Source organism: Orbicella faveolata, unplaced genomic scaffold, assembly GCF_042242905.1.
Source record: "Orbicella faveolata isolate gen_17 unplaced genomic scaffold, um_ofav_v1 contig_25, whole genome shotgun sequence".
Classification (NCBI taxonomy): Eukaryota; Metazoa; Cnidaria; class Anthozoa; order Scleractinia; family Merulinidae; genus Orbicella; species Orbicella faveolata.
The window spans coordinates 4409532-4437500 of record NW_028301553.1 but is presented as its reverse complement, the minus strand read 5'-3'; the positions used below and the strand labels follow the sequence as shown (position 1 = coordinate 4437500).

General features: G+C 37.8%; 1 long non-coding RNA gene and 1 pseudogene across 1 annotated transcript; one reads left to right on the top strand and one right to left on the bottom strand.

The window, feature by feature from the left end:
• The window catches only part of LOC149108653 (uncharacterized), an 18404-nt pseudogene extending 3630 nt beyond the window's left edge, over nucleotides 1–14774 (top strand).
• A 56-nt stretch (nucleotides 14775–14830) lies between these two features.
• LOC149108652 (uncharacterized) lies at nucleotides 14831–25282 on the bottom strand. Its single transcript, XR_016208590.1, has 2 exons — nucleotides 24901–25282; nucleotides 14831–15212 (listed from the first exon to the last, which is right to left on the bottom strand). It is a non-coding gene; the product is annotated as an uncharacterized LOC149108652 (long non-coding RNA).
• Nucleotides 25283–27969: the final 2687 nt, after the last annotated feature.

The following is a 27969-nucleotide window of genomic DNA, read 5'->3' as shown; positions in this document are numbered from 1 at the left end:
TGTTAGGCGCGTTGACAACGTGTTGTCAACATTCGAGATACCTGTGACGTCTTGCAGGAATGTTTTGGAACCGGAGCAAATCGAAGCGGTACCAGAGCAAATCGAAGCGTTGGAATCGCGCTTCGCAAGCCGTGATGTTCTTGCGAATCTGCCAACAGGCTTTGGAAAGATTTAAATTCATCCAGTGTTTTGTTTGGCAAAGCTTTCTGCCTCCAACCCGACTGCGAGCGTGTTAGTGATTTCGCCGCTCAACAGCATCGTCTAAGTCAGCGAATATCAATTCACTGAACTTGGCCTTTCTGCCGCCCATTTGAAAGATTGATCCGGACTCTCACTTGAAACCGGACATTCACCTGAAATTTTCCGCTGCTATCGGCAAACATTTCACCGCAGTTGGATGATCTCCTATGTATAATGTATAATGTATAATGTAAATTTTCGGTTGAAACTCTGTTGAAATTTTCGCAATAACTTTTAGACGTAGCGAAAATCCTTACAAGAGGCCTCATTCGCCGTCTTCTGTTTAAAACTTCTTTGGCAGTTTCGCTGAACGAACACTGAACGAAGATATACTTCTCACGGCATATGTTTTTGCCTGGCTACTTGAAGAGTAGAGTAGAGCAATTTTATTCAGATCTCCCTGGGCTATTGATAACAGGCGATAATAAGAGGACGTCAAGATGAGAAATCCTACACCGAAAAATCACTCGGCCGTGAAAGGGCAAACCCTTGGGCTTAGGCGGTAGTCCCTCCTTTCGCGCGCTCCTAGCCCCTAGGATATCGTGCGGCCATTTTTCTCTCGCGAATTTCTTTCGCGTCACGCACGACGGACTAAGTGAAAGAGGGACTACTCGTAGTCTATTATGAGCAGCCGTGTTCAGCTTTGAAGCTACGTTCTCTCTTTATCAGTCTCTTCATTTTGCGATCAACTCCAATTTCAGGTAAATTCTAGGTTTTACTTTATCTTTATTTTACAAGTATGATCTGACCTTGTTGCAAAGTCTGATTTAAAAATTCTGACTAAGATAGCTATCACGATAAATTGATTGCTATGGTTCAGTTTGACCCTTGCTGCAATTTTATGATTTTTTTGTTCTAGTGTATTGTAATTTAAATTAAAATGCACCAGAAACCTTTTTGGATTGCAGGTTGTAGTTCTTGGGCTCTAGCGCAACCTGGTAGTTGACTACAGGAAATGACTGATTCCAGATAAGTACATCGTAGTTTTGTCATTTGTTCGTCGTTTTCCTGGTAAACGATTTAATTCAGAGCAAGATTGATCGAAATACAATATACCACCAGAATCCCAGACCTAACACGTTTGTACTCAGTAAATTTTCTGAGCGAAAAGAAAGCCAGTCACCACTATAAAATGCATTTCTCTAGTCTCTTGATTTCAGGCTAGCGAATACAATGTAATATGCCTGAAAATAGCAACATCGTACAACTACAAGACTGTTCTATTGAATAAAGGAGATTTACTTCATTTATTGACATTTGCTCTCTTTTTTCCAAGGTTGAACACAGAGTGCACGTGCATTGAAAGAAAATGCAGCCATTTTGGATTGTAGTGTTTTACCCTTCGCTTCGATGCAAGTAGACGACATCTGAAAGATTTTATAGTCAGATAAGTTCGTTCTCATTTTCTTAACTCTTCTGTCTTATACCATTTACAGTATCAGTCCAAGGAAGAAAATAATTGATTTTCTTTTATTATGTAGAGTACATCCCGAGGGAAATCACCAAATAAACTGTCTTCATGTAGCAAAAAAATAATAAGTTTATACTGCTTTGTGCGTTTAAACGCTGTCTGAATAGTATTTATGCTTTAAATGTCTCTGTGAACCGCTAGCTCTGCATTTTTTTGACCAAATTCCTAAGCCTAACGTAGTTTTTAAAAGTCAGTGTATCAAAGCTTCCTCTTTTCTTTTTCATGCAGGTTTTAAAAAAGATATGCTGAGAGAAAACAAGTCCATTTTGTACGACAGTGCGTGGCTCTAATGTTCTTTGGTACAATGTAAGTATTGCAAACATCTTGGTTCAGATAGACCAGATATTATCTTCGCAGTTTTCTATTCATTAACTGAGAAATGTTGTCTAAATGTACCACCAAAGCTCAGCAGTAACGTTCATAAAATATTTTTTGCCGGTGTTAGAAATTTATTTGCACCTTGCCTCACTTGGTTTCTGGAAAATTTATGAAACGAAGGACTGAAAATTCGCCAATGCAAGAAAAACAACTTCGTTAGCTCTTGGACTCGGTGGTTTCAATCAGTAGTTCACTGCTTGCTAATGGCTGGAAACGCTTTTTCTCTACAATAAGTCCAGCACCTCAAATTTTCCTTTTTTTTCGGTTTCAGTCTAAAGTTAATAAAATCTCCTTCCATGTCAATACATTTTAAAGTATCTTGCAGAGAAAATCTTTAACTATTTTAATGTCCTCGGCAGAACCAGGAAGTTTGTTTGAGATTTGCCAGCCAACAAAAATTTAGTGTTTTCTTAAATAATTTTACCGTACAGTATTGATACCTGCTTTAAGAAGTCACTGCAGAATTGCCTGTTATTAAATTTATAAACACGTCTCGAATTTGTTGATGAAAAAAATAGTTCGTTTTATGTTTAATCTCCCTTTTTGCCAGGTGAACTCGGATATTGAAGAGAAAGTGAGGCCATTTTGGATTGCAGTGTGTAATTCTTGAACGCTGGTGCACTATATATGACATATTGGAAAAATCTTAATTCAGATAAGTTCACCCTTTCCTTATTTTACTTGAATTTGTCGTCGACCACTTTAATAACTGTGTCATTCCAAGTATCCTGTAGAGAAATCTAATCGGGAGTAGTGAAAGATGAAATTTTGATCGTGTGGTGAGTTTGGGACAAAGAATTGAACATCTCCGTCCGTGACGGGATTCGAACCCATAAACTCTTACATACCGGTTGGGCAACGAGGAATTGTTCTGATGTCCGAACGAATTCTTAAAAGTACACGATTGCGAGAGATTTGTTCATCAATTTCAATAAAGTAAAGCTTTAGAAAAGCACTGTAAATGTGTATTTAGGGGCAAATATTCGAAATTAACACAACTGGAGATCCGATAATCGTTGAAAAGTAATTTAATTTGTTGTTTTCTGCTCTTTTTATCACCAGGTTGAATGCAAACATCGTTTCAATAGAAAGTGTAGCCATGCTGGATCAAAGTGTGTAAGCTCTCGAAGCCTGGTTCAAGTTGACAGCCAGAAAAAGACCTTTTTTCAGGTAAGTCGTTTTCTTCTCTGTTTACCATTGAACGGTTTCAGTCCAAAGAGTGATCAGAGTCTGACCATATAAATGCCTTCCTGACCCTTGTTATAAGCATTTCAGTTGGAGAGAAAATATTGGAATCAGGATATATTGTAACTAGTAAGAAGAATTTTACTTGAAGATTGGAGACTTGTCCAGTAACATAATGGAATCAAAGTTACAGAATAAAACATGCTGGTGTTAATTATTATAACCTTCGTAAGAACATTGTGAAAACAGTAAGTGTTAAGTGATACAATCAATATTAACCAGCTATTTTGTTGATGTTTCCTTTCTTTCTAGGTTTAATGCCCTTTCAAAGAAATGTGTAGTCATTTTGGATAGCAGTGTACTGGCTCTTGGACCCTGGCCTGGAAATATCTTACTTCAGATAAGCCGTTTTCTTGTTTCTCTAGTCGTTTACCATTAACGGATTCAGTCCAAGAGTGATCAAAATATAACATCGTACCTCGTTGCGTTGTCAAGTATGTTACAAAGGCAATGTTACCAAATTCATAAACTAACAACAAAAGAAATGTATGACAATCAATTGGGAAAATGAATATTTTGAGTACGAGACTGAAGTGGAAGGTTGAACATCGCAATTTATTATTTTAAAGGACAACTTGAAACGGCCGAATATTCTCCGCAATGCAAAATTGAAGTGCTTTTTCCTAACATTTTGAATTCAAATTTAACAGAATAAAACCGTGGTGGTGGTACTAGAAATTGTTACAAATTTATTTTGATATAAACATTGTGAAAAACAAAGATTCTAACGTAGCATTTCAGCTTACTCTCGGCTTGGCTTTGCGAACGAAGATTTAAGGAAGTGATCCACTTACGCTGCAGACAGAGAAGCATGTACGACAATTTACGAGAACAATTCCAGTTTAATAGTACAATGATAATTTGCAGTGCGAACAATGCTTTCCTTATACGAGGCCGCAAATGAACTTTAAAGGCGATTCATTTAGAGAAGGAATTACTCAAAATCAAATGTGTTTTAAAATAGTATTGTCAGGCATTCAAGAACGAACAGCAACTTCATTTATAACGACTGATAGAGCTCATGACTTTATCGGCATGACAATTCTAATTGCGCTTTGCCAAACACGATCATTTTTCGGTCATCAATGTTCGAAGCTTGACCAATCTATATAAACATGCACTACTTTTTCGTCTGTGTAACTGATATAAGTACAGTGTTAAACATGGAGGTGAATGAAAAAATATCATCGCCTAGGGCAAATTAGTGTCTTGCTACACCATTTAACATGGAAAATTAACGTTTAGAACAGAGAACAGGTGGCTGAAAATATTTACGAGCGTTGTTTGGTTTCGATACGTACTTGCATGTGTCCGGGCACAAGTGGGCTCAAGCCTTTAGAGAAATGTCATGTTTTCGATGTAGCGATGTTTCACTGACATAGATTTCAAAGTGTAGTTTGAGTATTTTCTTTTTCTCAAGAAAACAACAGTTTGTTGCATGTGAATAAAGTTTTTGTGTCAGTATTCAAGCAAACAGCAAACAAATAACATTCCAGCTAGAATAAATATGTGACGCTAGTCTCTCAGGGTAGCTGTAATGATAAACTGAAGTAATGGTCGAAACATTTTGAAACAAACAGCAAAAAAAAAATAAATAAATAAAAATAAATAAATAAATAAATAAATAAATAAAAATGGACCCAGAGAAAAATAGATAAATAAAACAAGTACACAGGTCAAAAGGTATCAAAACTACTGTTTACACTTATGAAATGTAATAGTGAAATAGAAAATAGATAAAATAGAATCGAAAACTTTAGAAAGCTTTGAATTTACATAGTATGTTAATTGCTGCACGCGCAGTCTCCCGCTTCCTTGGAATGTCGTTTTCCGTAAAAAATAAACAATCTTCAATCTAAGCAAGAGCCATAACCGGGGACGGAGACCGTAAGTCTCGGGATCTGCGCGCACCTAATGATATGGGGCACTTTTGCTATTTTTAGAACAAATTGCGCCACCCTGACTCGGACATACATCCGCGCGGATCCACGCACATGTCATGGGTTCTCGCGTGGATGTTGTCTAAAGAATAAAGTTTATGTAAGAAATCTCTCTACTCTGGTATCGAGGTAATTTGTGAATTTCTCAAACAGTGCTTAATCATAACCAAAACCTGTTTTTGATATTATTTGATATATTTCTGCTCGTTTGGCAAGTTTTGGAAGGAACGTCTGACGCGTACAAGTAGCTCCAGGGCGTGCACTTTAAAGTCCGAGTCTGTGTTTTCAATTGTAGCTAATTGGCAACAAATCTTGACAAAGATTTCTTTCGTTATCTTTTGTGCTGAGATTCTGCAACAATTTTCACTAACGCCAAAAGGCTACTATCATGTGTGTTTCTTCAACGTAGTGAAATTTTACACAGCTAGGGGCCAAACCACCCCCCAAATGTTTCATCAGTTCTTGGATATTTCACATTATTTCGCATTACTTAAAAAATATAAACTCTTTCTACACCAAATATTTATGTGAAAAATGTCAGTAAATGTCAAAGTTGTGACGTCACAGTGATGACGTCATGTTTCTTGCCACTTTTGAAGTTTTTAATATGCATATTTTGTACAATGTGTTGGAAAGAGGACATCAAGGGGAGTTGAAACCTGAAAAAAATTTGTCCATATCACAAAAATTACATGAAATATGGCATTTTTAAATATGAAAAATAACTCTGCAAAATATGGAGTCCTCCCCTTGAGAAAAATCACCAAATTGGAGCCGTAATTTTGTTCCAGCAAATGCAGCTATGTTGCACATGTGATGTGCCAGATGACTAAAGCAAAAATAAAGAAGAAAATCGGAATAAAAAATTATCCCTCTAGTGTTATTGCGTTAAAATAAGTTTTGTTACGTCATAACCTGTGACGTCACCCGTTTTTTTACTGTTAATACTATCCTAACAAAGCCGAAAATCAAATTTCTAAAACCATACGATTTTTGACAACATCAAGCTTTCTATTTTTCTAGATTATTAGCCTTCCTAGAAAAAGACTGAAAAAAATAAACCAGAGAGACTGACTTAAGAAGGACAGTATGGTTAAGCAAATTCCCGGGGGGGGGGGGGGGGGGAAAGCAAAAAAAATTTAATTTACCATATCTCAAAAAATAATCATCATAGCAAAAAACGGTTTCCGGCATTTTACTCCTCAAGGCAAGGCCTTTCCAATGATATAATCTTTACATCAGATTTTACAAAACATTATAGCACGTTTTGGTGACGTCATCAATTATGACGTCATAATCTGACATTTTGCCACAACTTCCGAATTAAAATAAACTGGAGAACAAAGAAAGTTCATCTGCCAAACTTGGTTCAGAAATATATAAACCAAGCAAATATAGCCTTCATGAAACATTAGGGGGGTGGTTTGGCCCCTACGTGAGCTGCGAAAATAAAATAGACAAGGAGTTTTGATAACTCAGCCAACAAAATCGAAATCGTTATTCGAGTTGATTAAAGAAAACGTCATCGTAACTTTGGTGATTATTCCTGCCGTATTCACATATTTTCAGCTAAGCAGTTTAATATGTTCTCAAACATTTATCAACCTTGAACATATTTAAAAACTAGAGATATTATTGCGGAAGTCCAATTTGTCATGTTTACTGACTGCAAAAAACACGGATCGGCGGGCGCTCTTATTCATCGACAACAGACAATTTATTGAATGTTTACACAAACAAAGCCTAGCCGTGTCTACAGACGTAAACTTATTGGGTCTTGATGAAATATCAAGTGTTACTTACAATTCAGGCGAAATGCAAACTTGCAATTGCTTACTACTTTTCGGTGGCGATAGACTCTGGCGAAATCCCCCAAGCGTGTGGCAAGAGGAGGGAAACTTTGAAGTCCTAAAACGCTGCAATATCCAAATTTTTCCAACCAGTTTTTTTGCTGTGTTACGGAAAAGCTGTTAATCTTCAGCATATGTGAAATTTATAGTGGAGTAATGTGGAACACTTGTAAAAGAAGCAGCGGAACACAACTTGGTCTGAGTGATATAAAACGGGACATACCTAAATTCGACACTGCCTTACTTCAGTCGAATTGGAGCAGCTTACGACGAAAATATTTGAGCAAAATTCCAACAGACATAAACGTATTGAGTTGTGGGCCAAAAGCATAAAACATGTCTGGAATTTCGGATGCCATTGCCCCCGCGCTACAACCGCAAAAATCCTCGCAGCGTGTACGCGCGCTTTCCGCACACGATGGCGCAATTTGTTCTAAAAATAGAAAAATTGTCCCATATCATAGGGACAGCCCCAATACTAGAAATGGCGCGTGCTTACGGCCTCCGTCCCCGATTATGGCTCCTGATCTAAGCTCATTTTAGCAACTCAGTGTAAAAGTTTTACATCGATTCGACATAAGGAAGATTAGTACAAAGTTATTGCATTGGAAAACGTTATTATCAGAAGTTAGAAACTAGTCTCACTTAGTGCAGGAACCGTGATTTTACAAGAAGTATTTACAAGCAGTATTCCTGAGGAAAGGTTTCAAGACATAATTATCATTAAGGTTTAATTTTTGCTTTGGAACTTTTGAACAAACCTTTTGAATTTTAATCATATTCGTCTATCCTTTTTATCTCTTATATGGAGTTCTTAAAAATGAAACAAATTTTAGAACCTGCAAAGGGTGAAGGTTAACTGAGAGCGTCTCTTTCCATGTTCATCAAATTATAAATGCGGTATAGTAATAAAACATATATGCAGTATGTGGTGATAAATCATCTAGAAATGTTAAGTTTCGTGCAATAACTTGTCAGGTAAAACTGATATCGTGCTTTTAAAAAGGACCTCCATCTTGGATTTCAAAATTTGCAAATATGTCAAAAAGTTTGAAAATACTAAAAAATATGGCGATTCAATTTTTTTTTCTTAATTAAGACTTTGTAAAAACCATAAAAATGTCTAAAACATGGACTTGAGCTTAGAAAAGTACACTAAAATTCATAAAACACCTTTGAGTGTGCTTGTTTGCCACAGGAGCGTCAAGAAAAGCAGTGAACTAATTGACACAACAAAACGTTCCCTGATTGTTTTAACAAGGAGTTACCAAGTTTAGTTATTTATATTGATCTGCGTCAGTTTCCAATGTTTTCACTTTATCAAGATACTGGAAAGAGCATTGACCTAAATACTGTTTCGAGACGCATTGGCAATTAAGGCAATTAATAATTAAAGTGAGATAAGAAAGTACTTAAACACGATACATTTGAACATGGTTAATAGAGGGAAATGATTATGAATCATGGCAAATTTCTTTGTTGTATGTTTTTGTTGGCTGTTTGGGGCGGGGGAGGGAGGTTGACCCTGCCCAAAATCTGGAAAAATACAAAAAGTTGTTATGTGTGCTCATACAGCTAACCAATAGAAATATTGCGATTACGTAATTCATGCACAGTCTAGGAGCATAAAACAAAAAGATGTACAGGGTCAAAGACCTTCCAACATAACTCTTAGCCTGTTTGTTTGCTTTTTTGATGTTTGCTGGGATCCTTAACCATTCCCTCTGTTAACTATGATTTGAACAAATGCAACTGTCTTAAGGATATGCTTGAAATTGTATCGATGACCTATAAGAAACTGGAACCGAGAATCAAACACGTAACCGTGAGGAAATTTAGTCGTGGACATGTTAACAGGTCGTTAATAATTTGCAGCAGGAAATCATTTCACATCATTGCTGATAAAGGTTGTATTTTTACCCCGCATTTGTCAGTCTATTTCTTAGCTGGTCGGTAATAGCAGATCGAGTTTTGATGTTGTTTCCGAAGCAATATTTGTTTTTCAACTCCTTGGCAGGCAAGTGTACTATGGTTTCTGATAGTTAAATAAGCCACGCTTTGGTAAGCAGTGAAAACACAAGGTCAATTTGCAAGGACCGACGTAACCTAATAAAAAAAGAAGTACCGGATCCTGTCCCTGTAAAGGATGTAATTGGACTTGGTGATGTCGGACTACTGACAAAAACGCTAGGCTGATGAAAAGGTTTGAGAACGACATAATCAGTTCATATATTTCGAAAAGCTTAAAAAAACGTCCAGTACCTTGAAAAGACTGGAGAGGCTTTGTTTTTGATTTTTCGGTTTTACGTTCTTTTATCAATAATATGAATACTTTTGAAGCATGAATCAGTGGTACCCTATTAAAAGTTAAAGGGACACAGTCAGCTGGAGCACATGCGCATTAGATACCATCTGATTTCATAGTTAATTTGCATATCACAGAGACACGATCCATACTGTTTTTAACCAAATATGATACAAAACATAGGATGAGCAAAAGCCCACTCAAAAACAGGTTTTTCAGTAAACGATTGAAAATCAAGCAAAACACTGCGAAGATTGAAGCGGATTTCTAGATGTACTCGACGAGTATCTTTGATTTCAGGTTGAGGTGAACTTTTTCAAAGTGAGAAAACTAGTGTCCAGGTCAGCGCGGTCCCAAAGCCGACTGTGTCCCTTTAAGGATACCAAAAACATAAAAAACTATCTTTGACAAGAGGTGCTGTTTTCTGTAAGCGATAATCCAACCAAGTATTAACACAGCGGAGCAGGGCTTAAGTTTTGTATCACTCGACTTCAGTTTGCAGAGAAATATTGAGCCACGGCCCATCCAAGGATGCGAATAAGACAAGTGGAAATGAATATGTCAGTTTCTTTCTTAAGATTTGTTAAGTACAGTTCAGAAAACCTGAAAAAAGACATTAACTGCAAGTCATTTCTTCCCTACTGGTTCAGATGGAGGCAAAGCGTGTTGTTGATCATAAGTAAGGAAACAAGGTCGTGTCAACATGCCAGCAGAAGTAAATAGTTGCTGCAAAGTTAAAGTTTTAACTTTGAAAATGAAATTTACAATTTTAACTTTAAAATTTCTAGGTCCAAAAATGTTTTCTAACAAAAGAATTCACAAAGTCAATCAGTCTTCATAATGATTTCATGAAAACTTTTTATTGTGATCACTCTTGATCATTATGTAAGAATTAATAACCAACAGTTATTGTGCTTGACAACGGTACAGTAATCTGTTTATCATTAGTACAAATCTACCGGATTATACTAATGCAATACTGCATTTTGATTGGCTAAGGTATACCTTGTACGATCAGCCATTACTATTCAGTTGTTGAAGATAGTCTGCAAAATAGGGACATTTTTTCTTGTCTCGCCGAAGTTTCGGAAGAGGATTTAGAAATATTGAATGGATAATCAAATTCTCCAGAAGGCTCAGTGAAACAAGGCCATTTGCTGTCACAGCACTCGAAATTTTAGAAAAAAAACTGATAATCGCTCGGACAAAGCTGAAAGATGGACTCAAAAGACAGTTCATTCTGCGCTCGATAACACTATAGTGACGTTTTAAAGTGTAGAGATTTAATTGGCAATCATTTAGTAAGAGTTCTATATTTAAACGACTAGTTTATTTTGCTTAGTATTTGTTTATTTTTTTCTGAAGCCAAAAGCTAACGTTACCTTGTGAACATTTCATTATGTATGTAAGCACAGTAAGCTTTATTTGGAAAGAAAATATAGAACGAGTAGGAGGGTATCGCAGCAGCACCCTCACTCCGACAGTTCAGCGCATAATAATACATGTTGATTCTGCGTGACACATTCTGATGAACTGTTAATATTTGATTCGATCAACAGGTAGCCTGAGGAATAGTAAAGAAAGTGAACAATGATACACCACAGCGAACAACTGGCTAAAAGACAAATGCAGAAACACTTTCAAATAAATTCTCTTTGAACTTGGAAATAAACTTTAAGAAAAGCACCTGTACTCCGTTTATCGTAAATCTGTCGATCCTCATAGTAAGTTACGATGGAATAGTTGATTAACAAATGAAGCGGACGTGAATATATATAATATCAAGTCTGTATGAGGGAAGAATAAAAAGATAGAGATTTTCGCAAATAACGAAAGTAAACTTAGCTGATGTAAGGAAGGTGCAAAGAGCAAATTAAAGACTAGAATCCAATAAGCTCTTACACCTTCCTGTGATAAAATATTATTTAGAAAATAGCTGTAGAAAAAAACATGCCGCAGAACCAGAAAGGTGAGTGCGGTTAAACCTGTGTCGTTGTCCTTTACTTTGCATTTAAATTCAGTTTAATCCAATGAACATTGCTCATTCCCAAAGAAGAGGGCAATGCCAGAAAAAAATCGTCAGATAATAAAAAAATCGGGAGATACCCCTACACGAGCCATTGTGCACAGTAGTTTATCTTCGGCCAAAAATCCCCCACCATCTTACAGGGGAAGATTGTTCGAAGAGTCTTAATTCCTGTCCCCCAAAACCCCCACTCCCCTGAATGAAACAATCGCGAAGGAGGACTAAATCTCGTCCATAATCCTTTACTTTCCTGGAGAGAATATTTGGAGAGGAAGTTTAACTCTCATCCATAATCCTCCACTCGCCCTTTAAAGTTCAAAAAGGGGTTGTAATATGAGGTAGACTTCCTCCCAAAGTACTTTTCTCTGAGAGGGTTAAAGGTTAAGAAGTAGCGGTAAGACTAAACTACACTGTGTCGACACTATGGGCATAAATAAGCAGTCTAGTCTTTCAGCCGTTTCCTAAACCTTGACCATCTTAAAGAAAATTACTTTGGGAGGAAGTTTTACTGAAAATGTAACCACTTTTGACTTTAAAAGGAAAGATTAAGAGATTATGGTTAAGACATATACTTCCCTCCAAATCTCCTTCCTAAAAAAGTAAAGGATTATAAAAGAAATTTATTCCTCACGCGTGATTGTTTCATTCAGTGGAGTGGAGGTTTGAGGAACAGAAATTAATGCTCTTCTAACAATATTCCCCGGTAAGATAGTGGGGAATTTAGGACAAAAGATGACCCACTGTGCCCGAAATATCGTGTAGGGATATCTCTCACTGACGATTTTCTTGAGGCAATGCGCTCCGCTTAAGGAATAAAAACTGTATCTTGGATTCAACTAAATTTAAATGCAAAGTAATTCTCCTTCCAAGCAAAGTAAAGGACAATAATAAAAGCATTTCCACCTTGTTTATTACGATTTCTGGAGTCATTACCTAAATTGAATATATGAATAAATTAACCATGGAAAGAGTCATCTTGCTCCCTACTACCTCCTCTGGGGAGGAGCAAGGAGGGAAAAAGAGTCATCTTGCTCCCTACTACCTCCTCTGGGGAGGAGCAAGGAGGGAAAAAGAGTCATCTTGCTCCCTACTACCTCCTCTGGGGAGGAGCAAGGAGGGAAAAAGAGTCATCTTGCTCCCTACTACCTCCTCTGGGGAGGAGCAAGGAGGGAAAAAGAGTCATCTTGCTCCCTACTACCTCCTCTGGGGAGGAGCAAGGAGGGAAAAAGAGTCATCTTGCTCCCTACTACCTCCTCTGGGGAGGAGCAAGGAGGGAAAAAGAGTCATCTTGCTCCCTACTACCTCCTCTGGGGAGGAGCAAGGAGGGAAAAAGAGTCATCTTGCTCCCTACTACCTCCTCTGGGGAGGAGCAAGGAGGGAAAAAGAGTCATCTTGCTCCCTACTACCTCCTCTGGGGAGGAGCAAGGAGGGAAAAAGAGTCATCTTGCTCCCTACTACCTCCTCTGGGGAGGAGCAAGGAGGGAAAAAGAGTCATCTTGCTCCCTACTACCTCCTCTGGGGAGGAGCAAGGAGGGAAAAAGAGTCATCTTGCTCCCTACTACCTCCTCTGGGGAGGAGCAAGGAGGGAAAAAGAGTCATCTTGCTCCCTACTACCTCCTCTGGGGAGGAGCAAGGAGGGAAAAAGAGTCATCTTGCTCCCTACTACCTCCTCTGGGGAGGAGCAAGGAGGGAAAAAGAGTCATCTTGCTCCCTACTACCTCCTCTGGGGAGGAGCAAGGAGGGAAAAAGAGTCATCTTGCTCCCTACTACCTCCTCTGGGGAGGAGCAAGGAGGGAAAAAGAGTCATCTTGCTCCCTACTACCTCCTCTGGGGAGGAGCAAGGAGGGAAAAAGAGTCATCTTGCTCCCTACTACCTCCTCTGGGGAGGAGCAAGGAGGGAAAAAGAGTCATCTTGCTCCCTACTACCTCCTCTGGGGAGGAGCAAGGAGGGAAAAAGAGTCATCTTGCTCCCTACTACCTCCTCTGGGGAGGAGCAAGGAGGGAAAAAGAGTCATCTTGCTCCCTACTACCTCCTCTGGGGAGGAGCAAGGAGGGAAAAAGAGTCATCTTGCTCCCTACTACCTCCTCTGGGGAGGAGCAAGGAGGGAAAAAGAGTCATCTTGCTCCCTACTACCTCCTCTGGGGAGGAGCAAGGAGGGAAAAAGAGTCATCTTGCTCCCTACTACCTCCTCTGGGGAGGAGCAAGGAGGGAAAAAGAGTCATCTTGCTCCCTACTACCTCCTCTGGGGAGGAGCAAGGAGGGAAAAAGAGTCATCTTGCTCCCTACTACCTCCTCTGGGGAGGAGCAAGGAGGGAAAAAGAGTCATCTTGCTCCCTACTACCTCCTCTGGGGAGGAGCAAGGAGGGAAAAAGAGTCATCTTGCTCCCTACTACCTCCTCTGGGGAGGAGCAAGGAGGGAAAAAGAGTCATCTTGCTCCCTACTACCTCCTCTGGGGAGGAGCAAGGAGGGAAAAAGAGTCATCTTGCTCCCTACTACCTCCTCTGGGGAGGAGCAAGGAGGGAAAAAGAGTCATCTTGCTCCCTACTACCTCCTCTGGGGAGGAGCAAGGAGGGAAAAAGAGTCATCTTGCTCCCTACTACCTCCTCTGGGGAGGAGCAAGGAGGGAAAAAGAGTCATCTTGCTCCCTACTACCTCCTCTGGGGAGGAGCAAGGAGGGAAAAAGAGTCATCTTGCTCCCTACTACCTCCTCTGGGGAGGAGCAAGGAGGGAAAAAGAGTCATCTTGCTCCCTACTACCTCCTCTGGGGAGGAGCAAGGAGGGAAAAAGAGTCATCTTGCTCCCTACTACCTCCTCTGGGGAGGAGCAAGGAGGGAAAAAGAGTCATCTTGCTCCCTACTACCTCCTCTGGGGAGGAGCAAGGAGGGAAAAAGAGTCATCTTGCTCCCTACTACCTCCTCTGGGGAGGAGCAAGGAGGGAAAAAGAGTCATCTTGCTCCCTACTACCTCCTCTGGGGAGGAGCAAGGAGGGAAAAAGAGTCATCTTGCTCCCTACTACCTCCTCTGGGGAGGAGCAAGGAGGGAAAAAGAGTCATCTTGCTCCCTACTACCTCCTCTGGGGAGGAGCAAGGAGGGAAAAAGAGTCATCTTGCTCCCTACTACCTCCTCCCAACATGTTGTGTGCGTTTGTCTACCCTGTTGCGACATGTTTGGTGTTTTGGTTAAGTATTAGCCATCAGCACGTAATATGATTGAACATGTCTCAAGAGGGTGGCCAAGCGCGTGCAACATGTTACGCACAAAATGTTATGATATGTTGGATTGACATGTTGCGATCATTGGGGGAGGGGGGAGGTTAGATCTTTATTTATTAACACAGCGTTTAAGTTTTAAAGTAATGGACAAGGACACAAGATTTGGCCGGAAACTTAGTTTGCGGCTTGTTTATATATCTTGTTTTCGTTATTTAATGATCTAATGTTGTAGAAGGTTTCAAGAGCTCTTTTTTGTGAGTCCTTTAATTAGCCCTTTCACCTTCTTAACACCAGGAAAGGCTTTGCGAAATTTCACTTAAGTATTATACTTTGATTCACATTGTTTCAGAGAAGTAAATGCTGATGAAAGCTACCTTGCAAGTCTTGTTTATTGATGAAATAGCTTTCAAAAAGTCAGTAATGTTTAACTCTTTTCGAAGACTTGCTGACCTCCTTTTTTAACACTATTTTAAGGTGGTTGAATGTAATATTGATAAGTGCTGCAGTCCATTTTCTTAACGGATCCGTCTAATATCTGTGATCCTGTTGACAAGAATTATCATTATTGATCAGTCAGAAGGCAAGTGTAAGTGCTATCTAGACAATTGAAAATACGTGCACTGAGACGTTATATGCTAATTTGCCAAACTGTACTGGTTTAACAAGAATGAGCGCAAAAATTTCAAATCTCTATGTCAAGTTTTTTCTTTCTTTAATTTCTTTTCATATACACAAGCTATTCGTATCGTTTGGGTTTGATAGGATGCCATCAATATTTGGGTTCTTCTTTATCACAAAATCCGTTAACCAGGATTCTATTATCATTCTATAGAAAGTCAAGTTAACAACGTGTTCTGCTAAAATGAATAAGAACTGTAGATCTACTTCAGCTACCTTAAAAACAGCTAGGAGAAATTGTATGTTGATTTCTAGTTCTTGAGAATTGAAAAGTTCATTCAGTTCTACCTTGCCGCTATTTTATACGTGACGAACACGTTGCTCTTCCCCTGTCAATTTTAAACCCTTTTTATCCGTAAGACAAAGCATTTGACTCGACTCATTTACTATTTTATAAAGTGCCCATGAAATGATCTTTCCAGCTAAATCAAGCCATTCTTTAAGTGAGCCTCAAATTACTGTTTATTTGTGTAACTGAAGTGTGAAGAAACATATTTTAAACTCAAAATTGGTAGACGAAAAGCTCTATTTCGTTTTGGAGACTGATGGCAAAATCAGATTTGTAAACTATCTCGCTTGTCAGTTTCCCACTGTCGGAAATGTTAAACAGAGTGCTTTTATTTTCTCACTGAACTTGTCGTGTATAGTAAGTCATTTTATACAGAGAACGGGTTTGTTGGGGAATTTGATGCCTTGCCGACACCTCTCTCAAGACCGTAGCTAGAAACGCTCCAAACATGTATGGAGTTACAACTTTTTATCGGTACTAGCTGGAAAATTTAACATCCGTTCACGACAAACAGAAATATTTTATTACTCTAGGCTATATTCCTTCCAGGAATCTTAAAGGTACTGAATAATTTTAAAATGCCTTAAGCTATCCCGCAGCATTTCTAACAGAGTGTTGCCAAATTATTTCTGGTTACAATAAAATAATGGAAAATCGAAAACTAATCATCATCATGGAATAATATAACTTTACTTCTTGTTTACTTTTGCAACAAAGTGGGCAGCACTATTGAACGTTGGAAATGGATAATTATAACTTAACTCACGTGTCTGCGTATTGACCATCTTATTTTTTAATTGTCATCGTACACAAAGAAATTAGAAAAAAATCAGAAATCGAGAGTGAAATTTGCCTTCCATCGCAAAAGTGGTTTTGCACGAGAACTCGTTTTCAAACAGAAGGACAAGGTAAACTCGGAAATGGCCAATTCACTGCTCCAGCAAGACAATGATCCAAAGTTGATGACTTCCTTTTTTCTCATCATCTTGTTGAAATTAATATTATTGTAATTAACTGAAATTAATTGAAATTCTCATCATCTGGTGAAAGGAGAAATGAGCTGTTGATCACTATTTCTTAGAAATAATAGAGTCCATTTCTATAATCGACATAACACGTTTCAGTGATGAACGACTTTTTAACTTGAATTTGTTACCGCTTTCTAGGAACAATACGTGAAAACTGGAGCGGAGCGTATGCTGGAAAATCACATCTTCGTTTGCACCGAAATGGCAAAGATATCTTTCTCTTGAATTTATAAACAATCCACCTCTGAATTACAGTTCAGCAAGTTTCTCACTTTTTCTTCTACAAATCACTGGTTAAGAACTTCACAACCTTAACTTTTTTTGTACAGGACGCTTAAAACAAAAGTACTGTTTTTCCTTATCATTTTTCATGTGACTGTACCATGTAAGGAATTAAATTCGCACTCCTGGTATTACTTTGGAATTTTTTTCCTATTTTGTCGTTGAACATCTTAGTCGTCACTGATTTAGTTTTTTAAAAAAACATGCTAAGTCGAGCTGCCACAAATTGCAGCCGCTTCATTTAATGCTCTTTAATGCGACTGTATCGAGATGAAATCTACACAATATGCCACAGGAACAGTTCTTACAACCTGTCTGTGGGTAATTTATAAAGCCAGAATTCCTAAATCAAACGTAATGGTTATTCTGGGGGTATCGATTTCCCTTCTTGAATATGTACTGCAATTTTGGTGTCAAGATTGAACTTAAACAAAGTTTTCAAACACGTAAATCCAATTCTTTTCTCTGACCTTTTCCAATAAGAACGCCGCAAAGAGATGGTAAATTGTACATTTCTTCTACCTAGCCTCCTCTTTAACAATGCATAGAGTCAGCTTTCGTCACGACACACGACTGAAAACAATCTGTTGCTGGTGTTTTGTGGCGCTATTTCAGCCCACAATGCGAGCGATTTGGCAAAATAAATCTTACGTTTGATATTTTTTCCACTTAAAAGTATGAAACATTCAATACTTAGTTGCTACATTCTTTCTCGTAGATTTTTGTATGCGAAAGATGAAAATTTGGCGATAAATATTGTAAATTTTGACATCAAGACAATATGTCATAGTTGATTTACTATTTATTCTAATCACCTGACTCGTTGGCAATGTCTTAATTCAGTCAAGAGATTTAATTGCTGATCCACTGTCAATTTTATAACTTTATTATCCGTTGGCTCATTTGCAATATTTAAAGCGGTGCCCTTGAAATGAGCTTTCGAGCTGAGTCAAGTCACTTTTTTGTGCAAGTGATATACGAAGAGTCAGTTTTTAATTTGAAATTGACAAGAAAGCCGTCTATTTATTTCCCTTTGGGCTGGTATATACATAGCCAAACAGTTTTGTAAACTCTCTCGCATGTCACAATTTCCCTTTGTCAAACATAACCATAATACATTTTTTTAGTCATGTGATGTAGTGAACAACCGGGTTTGGTTTAGAATTGATGCCTCGCTGACATCTGTCTTCAGACCCTGTTAACGCCCAAACATTGAATTCACCACTCATGGAACACTTACTTTTCGTATCAGTTCTAGCTGGAAATTATCCACTCACGAAAATCAGAAACACTTATTGTCTGATGTCACCAAAGAAAAATAAACACAGGAAAATTGCGTTAACTACTCTCGGAATTACGCTAAAAGAGGCGGAGAAACAAATCATTTGCAAGCAGTTATCCCACAAAGGTAATATGATTATAAATTTGAATTTACGGAAATGTCTTACGAAACACCGCCTTACGCTCCCAGTTACCCGTGTGTTCTAACTTTCCGGACATTAAGGAGCTCAAGCAAACCACGACGGCAACGGCAACGAAAATTTTTTGGACGGAAGGGCAGTCTCAGTCACGTAGAAATTTATTAATCTTAATATTGTGTTGATAATGATTGCTTATTTTTTTCCAATCTTCTAACATTGCGTAGCACAGTAAAGGCAAACGCTAATGTGACTTTGACTATTGTTTTCCTATAAAACAAAAATTGGAAAACCAAGTAAATGGGTCAAGCTAAAGAAAGAATTTAGCCTTGATGACAAGCAAGTTTCAGAGGCATTTCTTCTGCCAGTGAGGGCTGCTAATGAACCGTATCTACGCTCCTTTCGGTACAAAGTGTTGAATTCTGTTCTGTTTACTAATGACCGCCTGTGTAAAATAGGATACGTTTCTAATCCCAACTGCATCTGTAATCAGCAAACGGAAACAATATCCCATATTTTGTTCGGTTGTTCTTTTTCATATTCTTTTTGGCATGAGGTTAATGAAAAAGGTTTGAGCACAACCAAGAGTTGCAGAAGCCTCTCGCTTACATATTGCAATGTTATTGTTGGGTCTTTTGAGGAGGAGATGGATCTATTTAATTAGATAGTAATTTTAGGAAAATCTCTCTTGTGGACTTGTCGATGTAGAGAAACATTACCTTCCTTGAGCCACTTCATAAGAATTTAGGTAATTAAATATGAAACTGAAAAACACATTTCAAATCGAATAAAACTAAATTGTTTAAAGAATAATAGAAGATCTTTGAGGAAGCAATTTTAACTAATAATTATAGTAGACAACGCTATCATTAAGGAAAATCGTTAAGTTAAATAAGTATGAAGATAAGAATTGACAAAATCTTTTTTCTTAATTCAATATGGTGTCATTGTTAACTTCTGTAAACCAAACTTTATTCGTTCTTCTGTAAATTAATTGTTAAAAAAAGGATTGTAATTGATGTAATTGTGGAAATAAAAAATCCCAAATGAAGAAAAAAAAAACATAAAACAGCAACGAAAACGTCACCAAGCAAAAAGTTTATTGAGTAGAACAATGGCTGTGCGCGTGCGTTTTAAGTCTTTGTGCATTTTGTAGCCGTAATGCGACATGAACAGGTTCTGTGCATTTTGAAGAACGTAGGTCGGGATGGCAAATTTTTTGTATTTCTTTTTGGAATGGATCGCTGGCATTACATATTTAGTTTGAGCAAGTTTTAAGTACTGATTGGGGTACGGAGCAGATATCCAGATTGTTAGGAGATTAGAAATATCATTTTTCTTTCTAGGAGTCGTCCCTGGCGTAGGTATCGTCGTTGCTTAAGCTAACTATTTCATTTCTTATCCACAACTCAAAATTCATTCTTTCATGTATAAAAAACAGAGGTTTTCGCATGCAGTTTCCAATGAAATTGAAAACAAAGTAGTGAGTTTAAAACCAGTCAAGAAGTAGAATCTTTCAAGTCGATTTAAATAAGCGACAGAAATTCCATTTATTAATTATATCATCCGCGTTTTTTTCAAGGATTTCCAGTTCGAAGTCTAGCTGACCTTGTATCATGTCTTTAATATTGTTGTGTTAACACAGTTTCAATTTACGTTTTATGATCAGTTATAATAATTCATGAGTCTTCTTTAAAATTTGTATTTTCTGAATATTTTAGCACAAAGTTTCGTCCAATAGATAATACGGCCAGTCAACAATGCTCCTTTCCCCCATTGGAATGTCATTCAAAACGTTTTTTCACATGAAACACTCTAATAAGTACAATTTTGCTTTATTAAATTTTTAAATGAACTTCAGTTTCCGGTTAACATTGTATCACGAACATTTGATGAGAGAAAATTTGATGAAAGAGAACTCATCGCAAATTGCGAAAAAACGTTTTCTCCGTGAAATTTAACCCATACACCTAAATTAATTCATAGCAATTTTTTTTTAAAAACATTTTCTCTTTCTGATCTATCTACGAGTCCGTGAAAGATTTAACCCCCCAAAGAAGACATTGCACAGATTTTGAATGGTCAATGTGCAAATATATTCTGAAATTACCTAAATATATTCTGAAAGTCCCTATATATTTTGGCCGTTTTTCATTCTTTTGGAGGGGTGGGTCGGTTAAAATATTCAAAAAAGTATCCTTACGTGCTTCCATAAGCATGCCGTGATGAAAAAAGAAACTACTCAGGGCTCCATTAATGTAAACATTATGCAAGTAAAAAAACAAGTTGAAAATTAATTGCAAAGGCACTTCAATAAGCTTGTATACTCTGGTACTGGTAGAAGTCATATTGCCAAATCCTGTGTTAACAAATTCCAGTAACGGTATGAAAGTTGTTTCATGGTCTCCTTTTACAATTGCTCACCAAGTTCATTCAATAATCTTCCTCCGAGCAATTAAGAAGGAATCTACAAGACGTTTGAGTAACAAGTGGAAAAAAACTTTGTACCGAGATTATTCACATCGTATTGCAAACGGCTGTGCGACTGTTCTAAACATCTTCTCAAAGGAAATTATTTCTAACGACACCAAATGTCGACTGAAACAGATTTTGAAGTTCATATGAAATACTTGAAATTACTGGTGAAATGAAACTGATGATGAAGGTTTACCTTTGCTTGCACAATTTCTCTAAACTTTGAAACTTATTTTCCCACATTTCCATGGGAAATGGTTTTCGGTGTTATTTCAAGCAACTATTTATATCGTAACCTTTTAGAAAATGCAGAAAGGACTGCAAGATACTTAGAATTACTCTGGATGGAGCTTTTTGTCCAATAAAAACTGAAATTGCTCGATTTCCTCTCGGATTTTGTCTTAATTATTATTGTAGAACTAATTAATGATTAGATCTGAATAAGGCAACTTTAATTATTCTATGCTCAATTCAGTGGAACGTTTTCATGTGACGTCATCAAGCGTTTAAATCCAAACGTAAAGAACCACCAGAGTTTCTATCCTCATCAGGCACAAGAGGTGCGAAAATTATACATCTTGACAGCATTTCAGCGCAATGGTGTCCTTCGTTTGGTAACAAGTGCATTTTGAATTTTAGAGTTATGGCAGTGCGGAACATCGCGTTTGTCGAAAAATATATACTTATCTCATGATTTTTAGCCCTTCGTGAAATAAAAGTAGCAGTTAAGTGTTAATATGTTGGTTTGTGCAGAATAGTCAATCAATGGCCTAGATAACCAAGAAGATCCAGATTGTCACACTATTTTCCGGCTGCCATATTGGCGAATCTTTGCCGAGGTCATTTTTTACATTTTTCCTCATTGACATACTACTATGCACGGAGAAGGTATCACGCTAGACACGAATTGACTACAACAATTTAAAGAGCTTGTGAAACTTAGTAATTGGTGTAACTTTTGGCTCTTTGGCTGTAATATTCGAGGAGAAATTGGCCTTAAAAAACCGCCAAATTTCTGGGTGGCAAACGCCCTAATGAGCATTTACATTCTTTGTTAAATTTTGAGCAGGAGCCATAATCGGGGACGGAGACCGTAAGTCTTGGGATCCGCGCGCACCTATGATATGGGACAATTTTTCTATTTTTAGAGCAAATTGCGCCATCCTGACGTCATATATCCGCGCGGATCCACGCACATGTCGAGGGCTCTTGCGTGGATGTTGTCACGTTGCGTGATCAAATGGTGGGAGTTGAAAGACCTTTGGGGATTATCTTGCGTATTTTTCACAGCGTAGGTAGGGAATAAGGCAGGGAATATGAACCAGGGCGCTTATATGTAGTTTTACGCTCTGAGCTAACGGAAAAGGTGGGCTTTTCAGGGTCGAAAACAAGACTTCAATCTCCCGCTGAGAATGGATAATAAGATCTGCTCGCGCTAGTTGAAAGCTTACGCGTATGTCTTTTCGTTTGTTCTGACTTAAGAATATAGCAAGAAACTCTCTACTCTGGTATCGAGTTAATTTGTGAGTTTCTCAGACAATGGTGAATCATAACCAAAACGTGTTTTGATGGTTTCTTATTGTTTGGTGTGTTTGCAAAAGTTTTTGAAAGGAAAGTCTGACGCGTACAATTAGCTCATTTGCATAGTGCAGCTCGTGCACTTTCAAGTCCGAGTCGGTGTTTTCAATTGCCAACAAATCTTGACAAAGATTTCTTTCGTTATCTTTTGTGCCGAGATGCTGCAACAAATTTCACGAACGCAAAAAAGGCTACTAACATCATGTGTGTTTCTTCAACATAAGCATAGTGAAGTTTTACACTGCGAAAATGAAAATAGACAAGGAGTTTTGATAACTCGATCAACAAAATCGAAATCGTTATTCGAAGTTTATCAAAGAAAGCGTCATCGTACATCTCGTACTTTGCTGATTATTTCTGCCTTATTCGCATATTTTCAGCTTAGCTTTTAATATGTTCTCAAACACTTATCAATCTTAAACATATTTCAAAACTACAGAGTTATTGTTCGAGTTCGATGTACGCTTTCACACGAAAGTGCGGCGGAAGTACAATTTGTCATGTTTACTGACTGTACAAAACACGCATCGGCGGGCGCTCTCGTTCATCGACAACAGAGAATTTACTGGATTTTACACGAATAAAACTGAGCAGTATCTACGGAGGTAAAGTTATTGGGCCTTGATGAAACATCAAGCGTTGCTTACAATTCAGGCGAAACTCAAACTAGCAAATTTTGTTTTACCTTTCGGTCGCGATAGACTGGCAAATTCCTCGCAAGCGAGTGGCAAGGGGAGCTAGGAAACTATGAAGTCCTGAAGTTCTGCTATATCTAAATATATCCAGCTAGTTTTCTGCTGTGTAATGGAAAAGCTGTCAATCTTCAACATATGTGAAATTTAAAGTGGGGTAATGTATAGCTCGTGTAACAGAAGCATCCGTCGGAACACAACTTGGTCAGCGATATATATCTAAGCTTAAAGCGGAACATACATAATTTCGACACTGTCTTACTTCACTCAAACTGGAGCAGCTTACGACGAAAATACTTAAGCAAAATTCCAACAGACGTAAACGCGTTGAGTTGTGGGCCAGAACATGAAAAATGTCGGGAATTTTGGACGCCATTTCCCCCGCGCGACATCTGCAAAAATCCTCGCAGCATGTACGCGCGTGTGCCGCAGGCGATGGCGCAATTTGTTCCAAAAATAGAATTATTGTCCCATATCATGGGGACAACCCCAATACTAGATATGGCGCGCGCTTACGGTCTCCGTCCCGATTATGGCTCCTGATTTTGAGTTTTTAAACCCGCGTCGCTCAAAAATTATGCAATACATCGCGCTCAAATTCCTTGACACAGTTGATCGTGCTATGCCCTTTCAACATTCAGAATTTCCATCAGAAACTGTATCACTTATGGGGCAAATATTGTAAACAAAGATTCGCCAATTGGTGTACCACGGAGGTACACCAATATGGCGGCACCATACTGAGCTCTTTAAATTTGTGCAAAACATTTAGGCAAATAACTGAAGTTTGGGACGGCGCATAGACCTAAAACCTGGAGAGGAGTCTTCTTTATTTATCTTCAATAAGATCGAATTTCCTTGTTTTTTTTCTATTGCACGACAGTGAAAACGATCTATTGTAGTCCGGCTATCTGACCAGCTGTGCCTTTCCAAGATTTTTTTGGAGATTTAAAATCCTTCTTTACTTGACAAAAACAAACAAACAAACAAACAAAAAACAGAAGAAGTCCTTTTTAGAGCAATCTTACTTTTAATTTGGCTCATTGTGATACCGTCAAGAGTTATACGGCTGTACAAACAGCACTCTTACATGAAGTTTGCAATGTATGAGAAGTGACGAACTGGCAGATTAAAAACTTTCAATTGAGATACTTCACTTTATATTCTTGAGAATACTACTCAAATGCAAAGGATATATACATGCAAAACGACAGTTCGTTGTATCATTCATCTCGGCTTAATGGGAATACTAGTGAGCATTCACGACATGATTTTATTGATAAGCTGCGGCCATGTATTAATTACTTACTACCCCTTCCTCTTCATTGAAATTTTTCTCGTAAAGAAACCACCATTGTTCTCAATTTAGCAAAATACTTTTTTTCTCTTATCTCAATTTCCACAACTTTTGGTTATGGTCTTCATCAATGCCTTGAAAAAAACAAGAATTACGAGATATAATATTCGATAGCTTCAGGTCGACCTTCAGCATAACGAACTGAGTGGTAACTTTTAACATATCCCATGCTCAAAATGTATATTCTCATTACTGGTTTTCTCATATTGTTTTAAATGTTAACTCTGAGAATTTAGTTTTTCTAAGTGGTAACTCTTAAGTACATCCCATGCTCAAAATCTGTATTCTCGTTACTGATTTTCTCATATTGTTAATATTAATTCTAAGAATTTGGTTCTTCATCAAGACAATATCTTCTAGTTAATCAGTTTCTGAGATTTTCATAATTCTTACGCCGAAACTGTTAAAAGTTAACGAGAGTAGAAATAATGTACTTATCTGAGATTTGATGTTTCCAATAGTCAACTTGTGCCAGAGTCCAACAGTACATTGCGATCCAAGATGGCTACCCTTTCTGTCAACAGTGATATATCAGCCGCCTGGAGCGAGAGAGACAGAGAAAAAAGAATATTCAATCAACACTACCTTGTCAACTAATAAATTTACAGCAGTGTTAGATTCAATTGATAACTATGTAACTTTTCAGAAAACAGTAGTGTTTTGATGTGTTTTCGAATTTTAGCATTTTCTTCAAAAAGGAAATAGAATTCCCATGGAATCCAAGATGGGTTGTATTGTTCGCGCTTCTAAGAATCAAGGATAATGCTTTCTAACTTGGTTATAATATAAGCTAGCTATCAAAATTGGATTTAATGATCATTAAAAAATCTTTTTTATGACTATTTACGTCGTGATATTCTCCTCTTCACCTAAACGTTTTCAGACGCTTAATTCCAAGAACGTAAAATGAAAAGTGCAAGATGTTCCTTGACATAATAACTCCACCCCCCACGCGAAAATGATCTGAGCCAACAAAAGTTCGACCCAAAGTCCTTCCAAACAAACGGTAGTCTCATTATAATAATTATTATCGAACATAACACAGTGTACGTGTATTGTACTGATATAAATTATGGTATTTTCTGGACAACAAGACAACCGTACGCTTATATGCAGCAATGGTACGAAACTTGAAAACCTATCAATTTTACAATCAGAATCAAGATTTTTGACACTCTTGGAGTGTAAAGATAGGAAAACCATAATCTACTTATCTGAGCTGAGATGTTTTTCCAACAGTCATCGATCGTACGCTAGAAGTGAAGCTCTGCACACTGCCATCCAAAATTCAGTTAACGTTGATGAAATTCAATTAATTAAGGTTGATGAATAAATCCAGAAACTCGTGAACTGTCCTTTAACACATCTTTGGTCATCCTGGAGATAGCAGAGCAAACGGCAGCAACTTTAGTTATTTAATCACCTAGGTTTGCTTATGATTATTTCATGGACAGATAACTTGCTCACTCCAAAAACTTGTTCGCATGTTGTGGTCAGAAAGTTGAACCATAATAAATGGCCGTCACAAATTAAGACAATCGATTTGGAACAACTCTTCATCTTTCATGTATTTCTATTCAACTTGGTAGCGTAAGAATGAGTTGATAATGAAGGACAGCCGCCATTTACGATAAAAGACTTGCTGTAAGGTTGATAACGAGATTTACTTACTTTTTTAATTAATCATCTTCGTTCTCTGTGGGACACAAGGCAGCCACAATCCATCTACATCTCTATTTTGTACGATATGTTGTTCCTCATTGAGCTCATGACAGGCGCCAGGTGGTTTTTGGCCAACCAGGTTCGCTGTTGCCAGTTGGTGTCCGCCTCTAGGCAACCTTGGGAAGTGTGTGGTCAATCCATCGGATTCATCTGCGTTTGATTTCCATGACAACATTCTGGCAATAAGTTTTTCTGTCAACGGATCAGCGATAAAGAGCAATATTCACTGCTTGCAGACATTGACGTCAATTGTTTTGAATTCAATTTTTGTACAACCAAACACCTCTTTGTTTCAAAAGCCAATTGCTCTCATGTTGGCGAACAAATAACAATATAGCTAGCCTAACGAGCTTGCAAATCTTTTCCTGCGCTGAGAATTTTGCTATTTTTTGCTCATTTTCCTCATTGAACTACGCCTATAGGCTCGTCAGTTAGCTTCAGCTCAGATAATTTTTTTTTTTTTAGAATTAATAAACGAATTTGCCAGTGTAGTCAATAAGTTAGAAGTTCTTAGATTCTTGCTATGGATTTCAAAAAATTCTTTTTTTAAACAGAAAAACACGATCGCAGGACGATAAACTGAAGCATTCTACGAATGGATTATGTCAAAAAAAAAAAAAAAAAAAACAGTAAAGCTTTAGTGCCACCAAATCGTAAGATCTTAAACTCGGTACACGATTTCCTGTATTTGTAAGATAAATGAAAAATGTTATAACTTAATGGTAGGAAATAAATAAATACGTGTCACTTTTGTCTGTGGGTTAATTTTAAGCAAAAATACGTCCAAACACGAGACTCGTCCATTAAAATTACGAAACATTCAGCACCAAGACATACAAAATTACCAGCGACATGCACTCATTTTGAAATCGATCACATTCTTTATCAAATTGCAAACCGGTTCTAATGCCACGTCTGAATGCCCCTAAACTGGACTTAGCTGCAAAACTTCAAAGGATTATATTAAATGAAATCTAGCGACAACTGTGATTCACTCATCTGAACTTCAACGGAGTTGTCGTCAACATGAAACTTGCCAGGAGTCCATAGCTGGTCGTGCTACACTTGATTTGAATTGGTGAATGACGCCTGTCACTCCAATTCAACTCCGTTGGATACAACTTTGCTGCCTCTGGTCAATCCTTGTGAAAAAACAGGAAAGTCATGGTTAAGTTTTTCGCGTGTTGACTCTAGCAAAACTGACTTGAATGAGTGTTAGTATCAGTTAACGGACGTCTATCGGCCTTGCATGTAACAAAACTCCCTCAAAATGTGGAATAACACTTTTAAACGACTACCAACAAAGTGGTGCACTGCAGTGGGAACGAACTGAAGAGTAGTTATAGGTTTTGATATAACTACATAACTTTTCTCTTCGTATCAGAGCAAAGGCAAAGGCGGTTGGAATTTTCTGTTTTTATAACAGTTAAAAAGAGTGTACATGGTAGCGCTCCGAGGTGACGAAACAAATTGCGAATGACAAAGTCAAACGGCAAACCAAGTAGATTAGCAAGCTGTAAAGAAACATTTTATTAAAAATAATCATTCAGTTACCCACAAGAGAAATGTTCGGTATTCGGTTTTTCAACTTCGCCTAAATGCAATCTTCGGTGTCAAGGAAAAACACATGCACCTCGAAGCTTTCACAGCATTGAGGAAAGTTTTATTATACCATTAAATGATCAAATTGAAAGACGAGGGAAACAGCTAGGACACGTAACTAGCTATAGAAAATGTAGACTTACCTGAAGGAAGCACATCGACTAAGATGTCTTCGCCCT